The following is a 6280-nucleotide window of genomic DNA, read 5'->3' as shown; positions in this document are numbered from 1 at the left end:
ATAACACTTTGATATTGGCAACCTAAAATTCCTTAAGACTTAAAAGAACCTAAAATTCATTGAATTGTTAAAGTTAAAAGGCAACTTGGCCAAGTATACAAAAAGGAAAAATGGTTGCCAAACCTCCTTCATTCTGCTAATGAAATGAATAAATAAAAACGATAAAAATGTAGGAATGATTATTGCTTTATTTTATTTTTTTAATTTACACTAATTTTTTAACTTCCTAAAGTCCAGTTTTCATATTCTATTATCCTTAATTTTTTAATTTAAATTTAAATAATGTAAATTATATGTATTAATTTGTTGGCGTGAAACACGGGGGAGGTGTGCTATAAGGTGTCAGTGGTTTCAAATTGCACTGAAAAAAGGACAATAGTATTGATAAATGTTGCAATGGTAGTAATATAACTACAAAATCAAAATTGACATGTGGGATTATTAGATGATTTAATATATGGGAGTTGCTCCCTCCACCCCCACACATCTCTTCCTCCACCTCCCCTTTACTTTTTTGCCCCTTTCTCCACCTTTCTTTTACTATTTTGCCTCTCAGTAAAATTTTATTTTTAAAATTATTGTTTTTTAATTTTATTCATTTATAACATATTTCACTGATAACCTACGTAATTCCTTGTATGAGTAAAATATTTTTCTGCAAAGCTTGGTGATCGTGAAAAGAATTATCAAGCAATCTTCCTCTTGTTCTCGGTGCAATACGTGGTGCAGTGCGTTTATGGTGTAGTGTCCTTGTCGTGGTTCCTCTCCAGGTACGTAGTCATAATCCTTCCTATAATTCTAAACCCTAAACCCTTCCCATACTTCCAATAATCCTTTGAATATCCAAGCCTATAATCCTTGCATGAGCCGCAAAACGTAGTAAAATAAAAACGAAACCTAAAAGGAACACTGCCTCTGGACGGATGACATCCTTCAACGGATGTCAACATCCGTTTAAGGCGAAACGGATGTCGACATCCGTTTTGCCTTAAACGGATGTTGACATTCGTTGAAGGATGTCATCCGTCCAGAGGCAGTGTTCCTTTTACGTTTCGTTTTTATTTTATTTGTTTATTTTATTTACAGTAATTTATATTTAAATTTATAATTTTAAATGTTATATATGGTAAGAAGAAAGAAATGGAGAAATAGAAGTGAAAGGTTGATGAGGCTTGAAGAGAAAATGATAAACGAAAATGGAGAAATGGAGAAGAAGCTTGACGGAAGAGAGAAAGGTAAACGGAAATGGAAGAGAGGAACAGGTGCAGAGGGAAGTAAATCAGAAGTTTTAAATAAATTAAAATATTAAAATAATAAAAATAAAAATTTTAACTTTTGAGGATATAATTGTCATTTTAGAAGGATATAATTGGCATTTTAGAAAATTGGGGAGGTGGAGGAAGAGACGTGTGGGGGTGGAGGGAGCAACTCCCTTAATATATTATTATTAGGGTTGGGGTATCCAATTCGTTGACCCTCAAGAAAATGGACTTGCAATGGATGGATCGAGCCCATCAAGCTCTCAACATTTTTTTTAAATTTAAAATAAGTGGAAGTATTGTCATATGTGGGCTCTAAGATTTTAGGTTTAAAGTCAATGAAGAGGAATTTTATGTTAATATTTGTATCGTATAAAATATTGACCGAGCGATTATTGAATAAAGTCGATCGGTCTATCCGCCATTGACCATTCGGGTTAAATGGTTTGGGTCGTAATTGGGCCTAAAGTGCTAATAAGCTACTTCAAATGGTAATTAAGCCAACACTTAAGTTGTTTCTGGGCCAATAGTTCAGTGGATGATAAAATAATTAAAGATATCATGTTAAAGATATTTGATAAACCAAATCCAAAATATTTGGTTGAAGATATTGATAAAGCCGTTTTTGGGTAACCAACCGGATCTCCAAGTAAGGTTGTTTTTATTTGATCTATGAAACACTTATAAATACATTGACAGGGCCGAAAGTCAGGTACGTTCCACTTACGCATTACTCACTCTCCACTACTCTCAAATACTCAAACAGTGCTAACCATTCATTGAGTATTTGATTAAGAGTTAAAGCTCTTCAACAACACGTCTAACTTGAGCGTCGGAGTGCCTTTTGCAGGTACATCCCCTCGTCAAGAAGGAGACCGATTGGTTCACGTCACTACCGATCGGACAACAGCAGGAGGTTGACGAAGACCGAGCGGTCCAGGCTGAAGAAAGGCAAGCGATTCAGGCGTTCGGCCGCAAGGAAGACACGTCAGAAGATTAGTCTCTCGGTCCCGAAAATATCTACCAAAACAATATTCATGATTAAATAATTAAATGAGACGGATCGAATAATTCAATTTAAAACCATTAGATGGAGAAGTAAATTGAATGATCATTATAAAAGAATTTAATGAAAACCTTATTTTAATATTAATGACTTTTACTATTATATAAGAATGATTTTATTGAAAATCTTATTTTCTTGAAATAAGGAGATACAATAATCTTTATTTTCTTTTATTCATTAATGATGTTAAGAAATGAATTTTATGTTTAACTTAACTTTACAAATCACCATATAATATGATATGTATACTCAATTATATATTGTAAATCGATATAATAGAATAATAAACCAAATAAATAACAAATTTTGTTAAGATAAACTCTAATATAGTTTTGATACTATATTAAAAAGTTGATTTTATTAAGTGTAATTCAATCTTATAAAATTGATTTGTAACGTGAAATTTACACTTATTTATATATTGAAAATTAATCTTATATTTAATTGATATGAAATCTCCAATAAATGAAAAAATATTAGATAAAGAAGTTTTGAACTTCTCAATCTCTAATCTTAAAGTTCAATATATGTGTTCTTTTGTAAGTATATTTCACAACTTATGTCATAATTAGATGAATGAATAGCACAACATCACCCATAATGTTTTACAATTTTTATTTTCAAATACAATTCTCATACTTATCTAGATATAGATAACTTTCAGAATTTTCAATCCTCAAAACTTGATTGTGTAAATATCAAAGTGTTTAAGTAGATCCACCTCTTAATAGTTTGAATAAACCTCTATGTCCATCTACATATGCTTTATAAAGTGTTATTGGATAACCGTTAAGGAAGACCATATGTAAAAAGAGGCAACACATCCTTCACGCTTAAAATGATATGTATTATATATGAGTCGTAATTGAAGAAAATCAATGAATCATTGGTCATGGAGACATAATGAACCATCGGTCATTGAGACACTATATAAGTTTTCATAGAGCATGTTCATGAGTGTTATTGTGTCTTTCCATATAAAACTAGTTTCTATAATTAATATTTTGTTTCTATTAAAATTAAATTCTCAATATATTGTATTTACAAAAAGAAGAAGAATTTTTTTGAAAACAAACATATCAATTGAGTATGAAAGATATGTTCAAATCTTAATACATTAAATTCTTAAAATTATAGACCATTTAGACTAATTTAGAATTGAGTAGTTAAAATCTTAATAACTAATATTAAAAACCAATTTAGATTTTAATTCATAAAATAATTATAATTTCTTTATTTATAATAGAGATCGTTTTAAATATCAATTTTTTTAATTTTATAATATAATATATAACTTAGTTAATATAATGACTAATATTTTATAGCATTGAACTATCTAAAATTAAAATACATAAAATGAGTTGAGTGATACCCAATATTACTTTTTAAGTAAATAATTTTATTTTAATCTCTCACGTTCTTTCGATCTACTCTAACAATTAGCTTATTGAAATAAATACTTAAAACAAATGATATTTATTGTTAACCGTAAAGTAAAAAAAAAAAAGAAAAAACCTTATTTGTGCTATTATAACTTGAAAATTAAGTGTCCCACGTCTCCTAAATATTTATGAACACGTAATGTGAATTAATTTAAGAAAATATTATTTTAATGGTAAACAATATGAATTAAATATAAATAATATGTAATCTCAATTTCAAAATTTTAAAAGTTCTAAAAAATTGCAATTTGTAAATTTTCATTTCAAACATTAAGTATAAATATAATTATATTTAATACTTTTTCAATAAAAACATGTGTACGGAAGAAATAGCTAAACAAACTAAATACTATTTTTAATTAGAAATATATAAAAAATAATTTAGTGTAGATATCAATATTGATCTAAATTCTCTAACATGAAGAAAATACATTAAAAAAATTGCTAATTATCGACAGATATAATGTATTCACAATAACAAAAATTTATTGATAGTTCAAGATTTTATTAATGATTAAAATTTTCTTGCTAATATAGTTATCAATATTACTAATTACTATAAATTTGTCAATAAATATTTGTCATTAAATGTCGTAATTTGATATTCACCTTCCTCCTCCTCTTCTTATTTTTCAAATTTTTTTCTTCTTCTTTCTCCCTTACTCTCCTCCTCTCCTCTATGCCCTTCTCCCCCTCCATCGTCAGCATTGTGTTCACCATTGTTGACTTTTTTTTTCTCTCATTCCTTACCCTCTTTCTCTTCCTTTTTTTTTCTCTTAGTCCTCTAACTCCAACCACCACCATCTTCGTCCCTCCATCTTTGCCATAAGTTATGGCTTCTCATTCGCTTTTTTCTTTTCCTCATTGTCTTTTTCTTCTTTTTCTCTTTTTCTTTTCATCGTTCTCCCACCTATAAAAATATTCATTAGACTTAGCAAAAAATTTGTCACTCATCTTGACGTATTTAATAGAAATTATAAATTACCAATCGAATTTATTAATGGAATTTACCCTTGAATACATTCGTAGTGGAAAAAGTTGTTCCGGTAATATTTACCACCAAATTCGTTACCGATAAATATTTTTGTCCATAATTCAAATTCTAGAATTCGATGATAAAATATGTCGATAATTTTGGTTTTCTTAATGGATTTATTTTTGTTAATAAATTTTTTTCATTAATTACAAAAATTCTTACTATGATATTTTAATAAAAAAAATTAAATTTTTTACCTTTTAGCATTGTTAAAAATACCAACTAATAATATCACATGTCAATATTATTGCAATTTAAACTTATACAAGGCTAAGCACACACACACAAGCACTCACGCATGCAAGCGCGGACAGATACACGAATGTCTTTCCACATGCGCGCACACACACCCACATACACAAAAAAACATACACACATAAACACATGCACATACACACACAAACACAAACACTAAGACACGCACACACACACAAATACACACACAGGCCCAGACAAACACACTCATGCCTCTTCATTGTTGTTGCATCTTACTCCTCCTCCTCTCATTGTCTCATCCTCCTCTTCCTCCTCCTCCTTTCTCCCATCCTTTTTCCTTTTTTTCTTTATCTTTCTCCACCTCCTCATCCAACTTCAACATCATCATTGTTGTGCTTCTGCCATCACTAGTAGCTATGACTTCTTCTTTTTCTCTTTCTTCCTACTCTTTCTCTTCTTTTATTTTTCTTCTCATCCATATCCCCTTAATATATAAAAATATCTCATCAAACTTAACAAAATATTTATTATTCATTTTACTGACAAATTTATCGATGAAAAAAATTTGTTGATAATAACAATTTTAAATTACCAACGAAATTTACCATAAGATACATTACCATTGAAAGTTCATGTCCATAATATAAATTATAGTTTACCGAAATTTCTTGCCAATTGATTCATTACCAATACATATTTCCATCAATAATTTAAATTATAAAATTCTTGAGCAAAATTTGATTTTATAGAAAGATTTATTTCTGTAAGTAATATTTTGTTGGTGTTTATGAAAATTCTCGTAGTGAATATATTATTTAGATATCTTTCTATTCTAGAAAAATTTTAAAAAATAAACTCTAAGAAAAAAAATTGAAATGAAATCAAGAATAAAAACTTATAATTTATTTATTTTATTGGTTTAAAATTTATCTCTACTAAAATTTCATTATTAGTAAAAGTTAAGTGTGTAAATTATTTTAGTAGACATATATTTTGTTTTAAAAATTAGTATATACCTAAAAAATATTCTTTAAAATTAAAAGTTAATTCACTCACTCCATAACTATTTTAATTGTTTTTAACTTTTCAAGTGGAGCAAAGTTATTTAATTAATTATCTTCAAACTCAATAAATAATACGTTGTTTCACTTAATAAAAATATCAAATTAATATAAATATCAAATGACAAGAATGAATTTAAATAATATTTTTCTTATTTTTAAAAGATAAAATTTAGTTTTTTAAGGGCTTCAAAATTAAG

This window comes from Vigna angularis, chromosome 1 (assembly GCF_016808095.1).
Source record: "Vigna angularis cultivar LongXiaoDou No.4 chromosome 1, ASM1680809v1, whole genome shotgun sequence".
NCBI classification, from domain to species: domain Eukaryota; kingdom Viridiplantae; phylum Streptophyta; class Magnoliopsida; order Fabales; family Fabaceae; genus Vigna; species Vigna angularis.
This window is presented reverse-complemented; position numbering follows the sequence as displayed.